Source organism: Monodon monoceros, unplaced genomic scaffold, assembly GCF_005190385.1.
Source record: "Monodon monoceros isolate NGI ecotype Baffin Bay Population unplaced genomic scaffold, NGI_Narwhal_1 Super_Scaffold_21, whole genome shotgun sequence".
In the NCBI taxonomy this organism is placed as follows: Eukaryota; Metazoa; Chordata; class Mammalia; order Artiodactyla; family Monodontidae; genus Monodon; species Monodon monoceros.
In genome coordinates, this window is record NW_021703778.1 from 145,198,988 (window position 1) to 145,212,453 (window position 13,466).

The 13,466-nt window shown below is 39.8% G+C and overlaps 1 protein-coding gene across 2 annotated transcripts in view; it reads right to left on the bottom strand.

Moving 5' to 3' along the window:
* The window catches only part of ZFYVE1 (zinc finger FYVE-type containing 1), a 49,503-nt gene extending 48,293 nt beyond the window's left edge, over positions 1 to 1,210 (bottom strand). Inside the window, exon 1 of one of the 2 annotated variants that reach the window (XM_029237642.1) lies at positions 1,046 to 1,210. The gene's annotated coding sequence lies outside the window, so the exon portion shown is untranslated. Of the gene's footprint in view, positions 1 to 752; positions 863 to 1,045 lie in introns of those variants that run through there. The other variant, XM_029237643.1, reaches the window with a different exon arrangement.
* Positions 1,211 to 13,466: the final 12,256 nt, after the last annotated feature.

Below are 13,466 nucleotides of genomic sequence, written 5' to 3' on the forward strand. Positions count from 1 at the left end.
CTCTGCACCCCTACCTGCACCCCACAATTGGGAGAGGTGGAGAAAGACGTTTGTAAAAAGCTAAAGAAACAATAATAATAAACTTTAGCTCCATCAAAGTCCTGCGCAGATCCAATTAACCTTGTGACTGGATTGCTTCAACTCTAGACAGATGCCTATTAACGACTCTAAACCTGGAAACAAGAGTCACCATTCCATGTTTAAAAACAATTAAAAACAATTATTGTACTTCCTTTTGTCCTTTTGTCTAACTGCAAAAAAAGGGAGCAACAGGAGACAGAATTCCTCCACTATGGCCCACTGCAAAGCCAGGCCTGAAGTGAGTTAAAACAAATAATTCTTCTCTTTGTCACTCAAAACCCAACTTTAAAATAACTAAAAAAGAAAGAAAGAAAGAAAGATAGATAACTGGGGCAAGAATGGGGCTTTTTGTCACAATCATATTCCTAACTCCCCTTCGCCTCGACACCCAAACTAACGCTCCAAGGAAATGTAAAGCCCTCCTTTCGGGTATTCACTCCTCCCATACAGTAATCAATCTATCCATCTTATTTTTAGATAAACAAGGAAGGCGAAAGGAGTGACTAGGAGACCTTATTTACACCCTAATCACAGAAGTGCCCAACCAGCTCCCACAACGTTAGTAAAAATCAAAATTTGTCACAATTGAGAAAAAAATAAAACCAACCTTCAAAAAGATACCTCTCCGCCCACCAGACCCAAGCAAACAATCTGCCCACTCGGCCTCCCACCTCGACGCCTCTCTCCAGCCGGGGATTCCTCACCCTTCCTTCCTTCCGGACAACACCACCACAACCCGAGGGGCAGGAGCAAGGTCTAAGAACAAAGAAGGTCCCCCCAAATCCCCCCAACGCTGGCAGAGGCCAGAGCCGAATCCATTGTTTATACCACCCCACCCCCACCTCCACCCCCGCCGCACCCGCCCCCCCTTCCTCCTGGGGAAGGAGGGAGCTCCAGGGCTAGCGCTCGTCCGGCGCAGGGCCGTGCCCTTCCCTCCCCGACCGCGGCGTCCCGGGAACCCCACCACGAAGCAGCTCTGCTGCGGCGAGGCGGCGTCGGGGGACCCCGGGGCGCCGGTGGAGACGGGGGCTGTTCCTCAGGGCACCGGTGGATCCAGCCTCCTCTCCATCTCCACCCCCCTCCTCCTTCGCTGCCTCCCGGGCTTCCTCCTCTCCTGTTGTCAGTTAGGATCAGCTGATCTGAGTGAACTTCTCCCTGCTCGGACTAACAGGAAGGCGTGAGCGGTGCAGCCCAGTGAGGGAGGAGCGGGAGAGGTGGAGCCTGACGCCGGCGGGGGCGGAGAAGGACGCGCATAGCCTCCTGGGAAATGTAGTTCTCCGGAGGCGCGTCCTTCCCCAACTTCCCGGAAGTGAAGCCCCTGAATGACTACAACTCCCAGTACCGAAAACGCTGCTCTTGCGCAGAGGCGGTAGAGACTGCCCTTCGAGCATTATGGGACTTGGAGTTTTTGCGGTGACTGTGGTTTCCGCAGGTTTCAGCACCTTGTTTTGGGTAGTGGCCAGAGAAGGAGTGGCGCTAGATTAGAGAACTGATGTAATATGTACTATAGGCGAGGCAAATAATTCGATTTCAAGTAACCCTTAATGTATACCATTCCTTCAGGAATGTATAAAAACAGGCAGTCTCCTCTTACCCAAGTTCATCTTGCACTAACTAAGAAAAGACCAGAAAGAATTTATAAGAGAATATAAGTACTCTTGTGGGAGTTTTGTTTTCCCTTCAAGAGTGTTCTGCAAGCCAACCATTAATTTTTTTTCTCCATTAATTTAGTTTTCTGACTTTTCCTTACATACCTGAAGAACTTCCAAATTTTCTTTTAGTTAGAGGGGGTACATTTATTCAAGTAAGCTTTCAGACTACAGTAAGGCTAATGGTTAACACCGTTATCTGGCTTTTCGTAAATGGTCTTATACTTGTTCAGTGCTTTCACTTTTTGTTCTTTTCGTTTGTTTCTTAGAACAACACTGAAAGCAAGCCTGATGTAAAGAGCACTGGTTTGAGATGCTGAAGACTGGGTGCTTGTTCTAGAAAGCTCTTGGGTAAATCATGCAACTCTCCATGAAATAAAAGGATTATATCCTGTAAGCTCTGAGGTCCCTGCCAGTTTTAATGTTCTGTGATTCTATCTTGATAATTGTTAACCCAGGAGAGAAAACGAAGGTTAAGTGACTTGCCAAGGTCATAAAGCAAATTATTGACAAAGCTGGGACAAGAACCCATCTCCTGACCTAAAGTGAGATAATTTTGTACGCTATGATTCAAGGGACATAGTTAGACCAATAGTAAAACCAAATCTACATAATAATGAATCAGCCATGTGTGAGGGTTATATTGCTGAAAATTATGTCTTCAAGACTGGGCAGATAGCCAACAGTGGGACTAACAGCACAATGGTGGAGAAATGCCACATCACAAACAAGGATACTAAGACCTAAGCTATCTGTAGTACTTTACAATTTCGAAGTTTAAAGGGGAGAAGAGGAAAAGAGGGATTTTAGAAAGGAATTTAAGATAACAGGTCTTGAGCTAGGCTCTTGAGACTGGCCAGCATGGCATAAAATTTCCCTAGAAGGTTTCATTCCTAACCTACCGCTATAATTTTTTGTAGCCTTAATAGTTTGCTTCATACTCCTAATTATAAAATGAGGCTATTAATATATCCTGAGAACAAAATGGTATTTAACCCTTTTTAAAACCAACGTGCCCATTTTAAAGTACATTTTTTTAAGTTAAAATAAGAACCCCTAAAACTGTGGAAAATGGTTGCCTCCAAGGAAGGTAACTAAGGTGAGGAAAAAGAAAGACTTTAAACACAGTTATACTCTTGAAATTTCTTACTATTTAAGTGCAATATGTCAATAATGGAAAATAAACTATTTTACTTTTATTTCTTGTAATAGATCATGGGAATTATCAGATCCCTTTCAGTTGTTGGATGGTTTTACTCAGTCTCATTCTTTGTGTGCTTAGTTATTTTTTACTATGAGCGGCATTTTCCTTGGAAAATTATTTGTGGGAATTTTGAAAGCTAGGATAAAGGTTCATTCCTCCTGAGAGAATTTAGTTTTGCTTCTGCCAGTAGAGATAACTTTAAACTAGCACTGTTAGGGATTTTTTTTTTTTAAACCACCAAGAGATGTATATTTAGGCTATATATCCCTGAGAGGACTGGCTTATGGGTCCAGTACCCCTCTACAGCTCCCCACAATCACCCCTTCCAAGACAACTTTCTTTCAATCTGTTAGGTGGGGGTGTGTTTACTTGCAATTCACCCTTACACTGAGGTCCCGGCTTTAGAATTCCCCATTCGACCAGGCCCTGGGCTTAGCCTTCTGTCCTACTTGCCCCCTAGGCCTAGAAAAAACAAGTTTAAGTTCTCTAGGTCCATCCATGTTGCTGCAGATGGCATTATTTCATTTTTTTTTACAGCTAATATTCCATTGTGTATATGCACCACATCTTTAGCCATTCTTCTGTTGATGGACACTTAGGTTGTTTCCATGTCCTGGTGATTGTAAATAGTGCTGCAATGAATAATGGGGTGCATGTATCTTTTCAAGTTTTCTCCGGATATATGCCCAGGAGTGGGATTGCAGGATCATATGGTAACTCTGTTTTCAGTTTTTTAAGGAAACTCCATACTATTCTCCATAGTGGCTATACCAATTTACATTCCCACCAACAGTGTAGGAGGGTTCCTTTTTCTTCATACCCTCTCCAGTATTTAATATTTGTAGACTTTTTGATGATGGCCTTTCTAATGGGTTTGAGGTGATACCTCATTGTAGTTTTGATTTGCATTTCTCAAATAATTAGCAATGTTAAGCATTTTTTTCGTGTGCCTGTTGGCCATCTGTATGTCTTCTTCGGAGAAATGTCTATTTAGATCTTCTGCCCATTTTATTTTATTTTATTTTATTTTGCTGTATGCGGGCCTCTCACTGTTGTGGCGTCTCCCGTTGCGGAGCACAGGCTCTGGACGCGCAGGCTCCGGACGCGCAGGCTCAGCGGCCATGGCTCAGGGGCCCAGCCGCTCCGCGGCATGTGGGATCTTCCCGACCAGGGCACGAACCCGCGTCCCCTGCATCGGCAGGCAGACTCCCAACCACTGCGCCACCAGGGAAGCCCTCTGCCCATTTTTTGATGGGTTGTTTTTTTGATATTGAGCTCTATGAGCTGTTTGTATATTTTGGAAATTAATCTCTTGTCAGTCACATTGTTTGAAAATATTTTCTCCCATTCTGTAGGTTGTCTTTTCATTTTGTTTATGCTTTCCTTTGCTGTGCAGAAGCTTTAAAGTTTAATTAGGTCCCATTTGTTTATTTTTAGTTTTATTTCCATTACTCTAGGAGACGGATCCAAAAACATATTGCTGTGATTTATGTCAAAAAGTGTTCTGCCTATGTTTTCCTCTAGGAGTTTTATAGTACCCAGTCTTACATTTAGGTCTTTAATCCATTTTGTTTATTTTTGTATATGGTGTTAGTGAACGTTCTAATAGCATACTTTTTTTTTTTTTTTTCTTGCGGTACGCAGGTCTCTCACTGTTGTGGCCTCTCCCGTTGTGGAGCACAGGCTCTGGATGCGCAGGCTCAGCGGCCATGGCTGACGGGCCCAGCCGCTCCGCGGCATGTGGGATCTTCCAGGACCGGGGCACGGACCCGTGTCCCCGGCATCGGCAGGCGGACTCTCAACCACTGCGCCACCAGGGAAGCCCTAATATCATTCTTTTACATGTAGTTGTCTAGTATTCCCAGCACTACTTGTTGAAGAGACTCTTTTCTCCATTGTATATTCTTGCCTCCTTTGTCATAGATTAATTGACCATAAGTGCATGGGTTTATCTAGAGATTATCATATTAAGTGAAGTAAGCCAGACAGAGAAAGACAAATATTATATGGTATCATTTATATGTGGAATCTAAAAAAAGAAAAGAAAAGATACAAATGAACTTGTGTACAAGACAGAAATAGACCCACAGACATAGAAACAAACTTATGGTTACCAAAGAGGAAAGGAGAGGAGGGATAAATTATGAGGTTAGAATTAACACATACACACTACTATACATAAAATAGATAACCAACAAGGACCTACTGCATAGCACAGGGAACTATACTCAATATTTTGTAATAACCAATAAGGGAAAAGAATCTGAAAAAGTATGTATATATATATATATATATATATATATATATATATAAAACTGAATCATTGTGCTGTATACCTGAAACTAACATGACATTGTAAACTCAACTGTACTTTAATACATAAATAAATAAAATAAAAATTATATATTTTCAAGGAGTGCTGAAAACAATAAAAGAATAAAACTGGATATGAAAAAAAAAGCCATATAAGAGAAAGACAAAAAAAAAATGTTTAAGTTCTCAAGTAAGACATGTGCCCTAGGGTAAAAGTAACATCATTGCTCTATTTACTCTCTGGATCCTGCCTTCACCTAGATTTTGGTCTGATTTTTCCTTGTCTTCTTATTGACTCTTCACTATTTTACCAGCATTTTTCATTGTTTCCAGTAGGATGGCCAATTTGCCATATTATGAGCCATTATACAAAAAAGAACAGTCAAGCTAGTGGTTAGCTCAGGGAGGAGCCAATATGATCAGGGCACATGATGGACATCTGGGTGTTTGTTGGCAGTGTTCTACTCTTTTTTATTATTATTATTCAAACAGAAAGTCACAGGCAGTGTTCTACTCTTGGCCTTTGTGGTGGTTGCACCAATGTTCACTTGATACTTTTGCTTTAAACAATTTATATGTTTTTCATACTTTCCATTTGAATATCTCACCGTATAAAATAAAATTTTAAATTTTTTAATTAGAAAAACATGAATAAAGTAAAAGGTGACTGGAAACTAGAATCTACAAGGTAAGCAAACCAAGCTTTTGGACTTAATAATTTCCTTAGGTCACTCAACACAGCATTTTAAAGGTCTTAACCACAATAGGACGTACAAAACAAGTAGAAGAAAGGTTTTCAGGTTTGTCCCCTTCAACTTCCCCCATAAAAGGAGTCCTCAGTACAAACACACACACACACACACACACACACACACCACTGGTCTTTAGCTATTAAAATACACACTCCTAAATTGTGTGGCTACATCCAGGTATCCTGTGTGGATTAAGCTGTCTGTTTCCCAAATGGTGCAAAGGGATGGCATTCATTTCCTTGGTAAGTTTGTTAGAGCCCAGATCCACCCTTCGGCCTTGCAGACACAGAAATTTGATTTTTTCACCCACCTAGATGGATCCATCTCTTAGCGGTAGACACACACCAAGTTTACCAGGCTGAGGATGCCAAGCCAATAGTTTACAATGACATATTACTATTACCCAGACTGGAATGCTCAAAATTAACACAGCACATTTGTTCCTCTGATAATAGTCCTATAGGAGAAACCTATTGAAAAAGTGCTTGGTGAGTATAGAATCAGAACAAGAGGGAAGTATTCAAATCAGTTGAATATTTATGATAAAAGGCTAACATGTATAGACCTCCTGTTAGAGATAGTCTCTACCTATGGAACCAGAATAATTGAATTCCTCTAAAGTTACCTTTCTGGACTTCCCTGGTTGTGCAGTGGTTAAGAATCTGCCTGCCAGTGCAGGAGACACGGGTTCAAACCCCGGTCCGCGAAGATCCCACATGCCGCCGAGCAACTAAGCCCGTGCACCACAACTACTGAGCCTGCGCTCTGGAGCCCGCAAGCCACAACTACTGAGCCTGTGAGCCACAACTACTGAAGGCCACGTGCCTAGAGCCCATGCTCCGCAACAAAAGAAGCCACCACAGTGAGAAGCCCCCGCACCGCAACAAAGAGTTGCCCCCGCTCGCCACAACTAGAGAAAGCCCGCGCGCAGCAACGAAGACCCAACGCAACCAAAAAAAAAAATATATATATATATATATATATAAATTTACCTTTCTGCTTGACATTACATGGCTATCCACTAAGACAGAGCTTGGAAATTCACTCTGTGTAATTAAGAAGTTATTTTATTGGAAGGCTATAAGGTATCTTAGAATTGTTGAGAAATTTGGGAAACCTGGCTCAAAAACTAGTCAAGGGAGGCAGTTAGGTGGAATCACAACCAAATTCTCACCATAGGAGGTCAAGGTGGGACACAATCATTAGCACCATATCCCCTGAAGACGTTTTCCAGTACATTCTATGCTACTGCCACCACTGCGTTCTCAGTGATGGCAACTGTGGTAGGCAGAATAATGGTCTTCCAAATATGTCCACATCCAGACCCCGACAACCTGTATACACGTTACATTACATGGCAAAAAGGACTTTGCACATGTGACTAAGATTAAGGAACTTTTTTTTTCAAATAAAAAAATTATTATTAGATTCAAAGGAAATTAAAAGGACTCTGCCAAATCGCTATAAAAGTTTCTAGATGCTTCCTTTCGATTTCTGTGTTCATCTCATCAGAGACCAGTAGCCGTCATTTCAGGGAGGGATGCCGGCCCCTGACCTCAGCAGGTGGAGGCACTGCCCCAGGTTTTGTTAGTTCTTTTCATCAGTCACTCAAAACTGGGCACTTCTGGGGCCCTGCCACATACAGCACCCTGGACTAGGGTGAGGACTGGAGGGGTAAGGGAACTGGAGCTCTGGCGAAAGGATCGCCACTGTCATCGTTAGGAGCAGGAAGAAGAGGCCGGCAGGTCGCTGCTCATTCTTTGGGGGCTGCACCTACCTCAGAGTTTTTTTTTGTTTTTTTTTTTTTTACCTCAGAGTTTTTGTTTGTTTCTTTATGTATATATATACATATATATATGTATATATATGTATATATATACACACATTTTATATATATACATATATATGTATATATATATGTATGTATGTATATGTATGTGTATATATGGTTTATATTTTTTTGTTTTTGGTTTTTTGGCCACACTGTGCGGCATACGGGATCTTAGTTCCCCGATCGTGGATCAATCCCACGCCCCCTGCAGTGGCGGCGTGGAGTCTTAACAACTGGACTGCTGTGGAGGTCCTGTTTCTTTTTTTTTAATATTTTAATTTTATTGGAGTATAGTTGACTTACAATGTTGTGTTAGTTTCATGTGCACAGCAAAGTGATTCAGTTATACATATGCATATATTCATTCTTTTTTACATTCTTTTCTCCTATAGGTTATCACAGAATATTGAGTAGAGTTCCCTGTGCTATACAGTAGGTCCTTGTTGGTTATTTATCTTATATATAGTAGTGTGTTTATGTTCTTCCCATAAGTTTAAGGACCTTGAGATAGGAAGATTAGCCTGCATTATCCAGGTGGGCCCAATTTAATCACAGAGCAGAGAACCTTTCCCAGCTGTGGTCAAAGACAGATGTGATGACAGAAGGAGTCAGAGTTGCTGACTTTGAAAATGGAGAAAGGGTGCCATGAGCCAAGGAATGCTGGGAGCCTCTCAGAGTTAGAAGAGGTAAGGAAACAGATTATCCCCTACAGCCTCGGAAAGGAACACAGTCCTGCCAACAACTTGATTTCAGCCCAGGGATACCTATATCTGACTTCTGACATGTAAAACTGTAAGATAATAAATCTATGTTGTTTTAGCCAATAATTTTGTGGTAATTTGTTACAGCAGCCACAGAAAACTAATACAGCAGTGCTGCTGTGAATAATTTCTTAACTGTCTCTGCATCTTTATATATCTCTCAAGCTTCAAAATCCTAGGCAGGAAATCTACTTGGCTCACATGGATCACATATTTGTGGCCTGGATGTAAGGAAAGTGGAGAGAGGGAGGATCTTTTCTCTTGAGTTCTGGAGTAGGAGGCACGATATAGTGGGAGACTACCTACAAATAGGAAAGGAGGTGGGATGTTGGACTGCAAGATAACAACAAGTGTCCAAAAGAGGCAATCCTATATTTTACTAAGAGGACTTTGCTTTTTCTATACTTAAATGGATTACTTACTCTACTCTGGTTGGTAGTTTTTAAATATGATAATATATTTCATCAGATTATGATTGAGTCCACTGACCTATGAGCTATATTTTCCTTCCAGTAGTTAAGGCAGAAATTGCAAATCAAACTGCCTTAATCAATAAAAGAAATGTACTGGCTCACATAACTGTACAACCTGGTGATTATAATTTCTGCCAAATCTCAATCTTGGAGTCAAACAGCATGCTCAGGACCTTGTTTCCTTCTCTATTTCTCAACTTTGAGAAATTCACTCAACTAATTTTTGACAAAGTTGCAAAAGCAATTCATTTACAGGAAGGACAAGTCTTTCCTTTATCCTAGAGGAAGGATGGTGCTGGAGTAATTGAACAAAAATAGGCAAAAAATAACCTCAACCTGAATCTCATACCTTACACAAAAATTCATTCAAAACTGATCATAGATTTAAAAGTAAAATGCAAAACTATAAAACTTTAAGAAGAAAACATATGAGAAAAATTTCAAGATCTAGGCTAGGTGAAGAGTTCTTAGACATGATAGCAAAAGCACAGTTCATAAAAGAGAAAATTGATAAAATTAGATGTTAACAAATTAAAACTTTTTTCTCTGTTAAAAAGGTACTAGAGGGCACTTCCCTGGTAGCACAGTGGTTAAGAATCCACCTGCCAATGCAGGGGACACGGGTTTGAGCCCTGGTCCGGGAAGATCCCACATGCCGCGGAGCAACTAAGCCCGTGCTCCACAACTACTGAGCCTGCGCTCTAGAGCCTGCAAACCACAAATACTGAGCCTGCGTGCCATAACTACTGAAGCCCGCATGCCTAGAGCCTGTGCTCCGCAACGAGAAAAGCCACGGCAATGAGAAGCCCGCGCACCACAACAACGAGTAGCCCCTGCTCACCGCAACTAGAGAGAAAGCCCGCACACAGCAACAAAGACCCAACGCAGACAAAAAGAAATAAATTAATTTTTTTTTAAAAAAAAGGTACTAGAGGACTTCCCTCATGGCACAGTAGTTAATAATCTGCCTGCCAATACAGGGAACATAGGTTCGATCCCTGGTCCGAGAAGATCCCACATGCCGCAGAGCTGCTAAGCCCATAAACCACAACTACTGAGCCTGTGCTCTAGAGCCCACAAGCCACAACTACTAAGCCCGTGTGCCACAGCTACTGAAGCCCACACGCCTAAAGCCGACCTCCACAATAAAAACAAGCCACCGCAGTGAGAAGCCCGAGCACCACAACAAAGAGGAGCCCCTGCTCGCCGCATCTAGAGAAAGCTTGCGCGCAGCAATGAAGACCCAACACAGCCAAAAAACATTAATTAATTAAAAAAAATACACTATCTCAAAAAAAAAATACACTATCTCAAATGAAAGGTATACTGTATAGGATTAACAACAGATTAAACACCACAGAGGATGGAAAACATAGCCATAGAAGGTACTGAATATGAAACACTGGAAGAAAAATGACTGGAAAAAAAAATGAACAGAGCATCAGCAATCTGTGGAACAATATCAAGCAATCTAGTATATGTGTAATTAAGGTCACAAAAGGAAAGGAGAGCAAGAGAAAGGACAGAAAAATATTTCAAGAAATAAATGGCCAAAAGTTTTGCAAATTTGATGAAACCTATAAACCCACAGATGGAAGCTCAATGAACCCCAAGCAGAAAAGACATGAAGAAAACCACAGCAAGGTCCTTATAATCAAATTGCTGATAATGAGTGATAAAGAGAAAATCTTGAAAATGGCCCAAGAGAAAAAAAGATATATAACAGAGAGGGGAAAAAATGATAGCAGATTTCTCATCAAAAATCATGTAAGCCAGGAAACAATGTAGCAACATCTTAAAAGTAATGAATGAAAAAAACCTGTCAATCTAGAATTCCTTACTAGTAAACGTCTTTTATAAATGAAGGCAAAATAAAGACTTTTTCAAACAAAAGTAATCACAGAGAATTCAGAATAAGCAGACCTGCACTACAAGAAATGATAAAGAACATTATTCAGGCAAAAGGATAATGATACTAGAGGGAAATTTAGATAGATACAAAAGAATGAAGAATGATGGAAATGTCAAATATATGGATAAATATAAAAATATTTTTCCCATTGTTAAAATATTTTAAAAAGATAATTGTTTATAATAAAAACAATAACAATGTATCATGGAGTTTCTAACATAGTTTATAAAGTAAAATGTAGGAAAATAATACCACAAAGGATGGGAGAGAAGATGGAAGTATGCAGTGGTAAATTCTATATAAATGGTATTACATTTTTGAAGTTAGAGTATGATAAGTTAGCAATATATATTGTGAACCCCAGATCAACTAAAAAACAAAACAAAGATGTATAGCAGATAAGCCAATGTCAGCAAGAAATTTGAATAATAAAATGTACTCAATCCAAAATAAGATAAGATGGGAAAAGAAGTAAAGGACATACAGAACAAGTAGAAAACAAATAGCAAGATGTCATATGTAAACCCAGCCATGATGAAAATCACATTAAATGTAAATGGTTTAAACACTGCAGTGAAAGGCAAAAATTGTCCAACTGGATAAAAAAAGCAAGGTCCAACTATATGCCATCTACAAGAAACACACTTTAAGGGTAAAGACATAGAGTAAAAGGATTGAAAATGTTATACTATGAAACATTAATCAAAACAAATCTGCAATGGCCACATTAATATCAGACAAAGAAAATTTTAGAATAAGAAATATTATCAGGTTTAGAAAGAGACATTTCATCAAGAGGACATATGAGTTCACCTAATAACAGAACTTCAAAATACATAAAGCAAAAATTGAAAGAACTGGAAGGAGGAATAGACAAATCCACAAATAGAGCTGGAGATTTCTATACTCCAGACAGTAATTAATACAAGTAGGAAGGAAATCAGTAAGAATAGGGAAGACTTGAACAACATTATCAACCAACTTGGCATTCCCAACGACAGAAAAATATACCTTCTTTTCAAGTGCACACAGGCTATTCATCAAGACAGATCATGTTAGGCAGTAAAATAAAAAGTATTGAAATCATATAAAGTGTTTTCTCTAACCACAATGGAATTAGCTAGAAATCTGTATCTGAAATATAACTGAATATTCAGTTATAACTTATAACTGAAATATAAGTGGAAAATCCCTAAATATTTGGAAATTAAACAATACACTTCTAAACAACACTTTGGTCAAAGAAGCCACAGGGAAATTAGAAAGTATTCTGGGCTGAATGAAAATGAAAACACAACAAATAAAGACAATGCTTAGAGAGAAATTTGTAGGATATAATGCTTGTCTCAGAAAAGAATAAAGGTCTCAGAGCAATTATTTAGGCTATCATCTGGAACTAGAGAACAAGAGGAAGTTAAATCCAAAATAAACAGAGAGAAGAAAATAATTAAGATCAGAGCAGAAACGATGACATAGAAAACAATAGAGAAAATAATCCAAAAGATGGATCTTTGACAAGATTTTAAAAAATTGATAAATTTATATCTAGACTTACCTCCCAAAGAGAGAAAAGACACAAATACCGTTACAGAAGTGGAAACGAAAATCACTACAAATCCTAATATAATAAAAGAATAATAAAGAAATATTATTAATAACTTTATGTTATTATAAATTCAACTACTTACAAGAAATGGCCAGTTCCTTAAAGGACACAAACTGCCAAACATGACTCAAGGAAAAACATAACTGGAATAACCCTTTATCTATTAAGATGAATTTAATTTAAAACCTTCTCACAAGGACAATTCCAAGACCAGATGGCTCTGCTGCTGAATTCTACCAAACACTTAAGGAAGAAACAATACCAATTCTACACAAATTCTTCCAGAGGATAGAAGAGGGAACACTTCCCAACTCATTTTTTAAAATTTAGGCATAATTGGCATATAACATTATATTAGTTTCAGGTGTACAGCATAATGATTGGATATGTGTATACATTATAAAATAATCACCACAATAAGTCTAGTTAATGTCTATCGCCATATATAGCTACAAAATTTTCTTTCTTTTTATTTATTTATTTATTTTTGGCTACACCACGCTGCTTGTGGGATCTTAGTTCCCCAGTCAACTAGGGATCGAACCTGGCACCTCGGCAGTGAAAGCACAGAGTCCTAACTGCTGGACGTACAGGGAATTCCCCCAATTTTTTTTTTTTTTTTTTTTTTTTGCGGTACGCGGGCCTCTCACTGTTGTGGCCTCTCCCGTTGCGGAGCACAGGTTCCAGACGCGCAGGCTCAGCGGCCATGGCTCACGGGCGCAGCCGCTCCGCGGCATGTGGGATCTTCCCGGACCGGGGCACGAACCCGTGTCCCCTGCATCGGCAGGCGGACTCTCAACCACTGCGCCACCAGGGAAGCCCCCCAAATTTTTTTTCTTATAGTGAAAAAGTTTAACACTTACTTTAAGCTTTCAAATATGCAA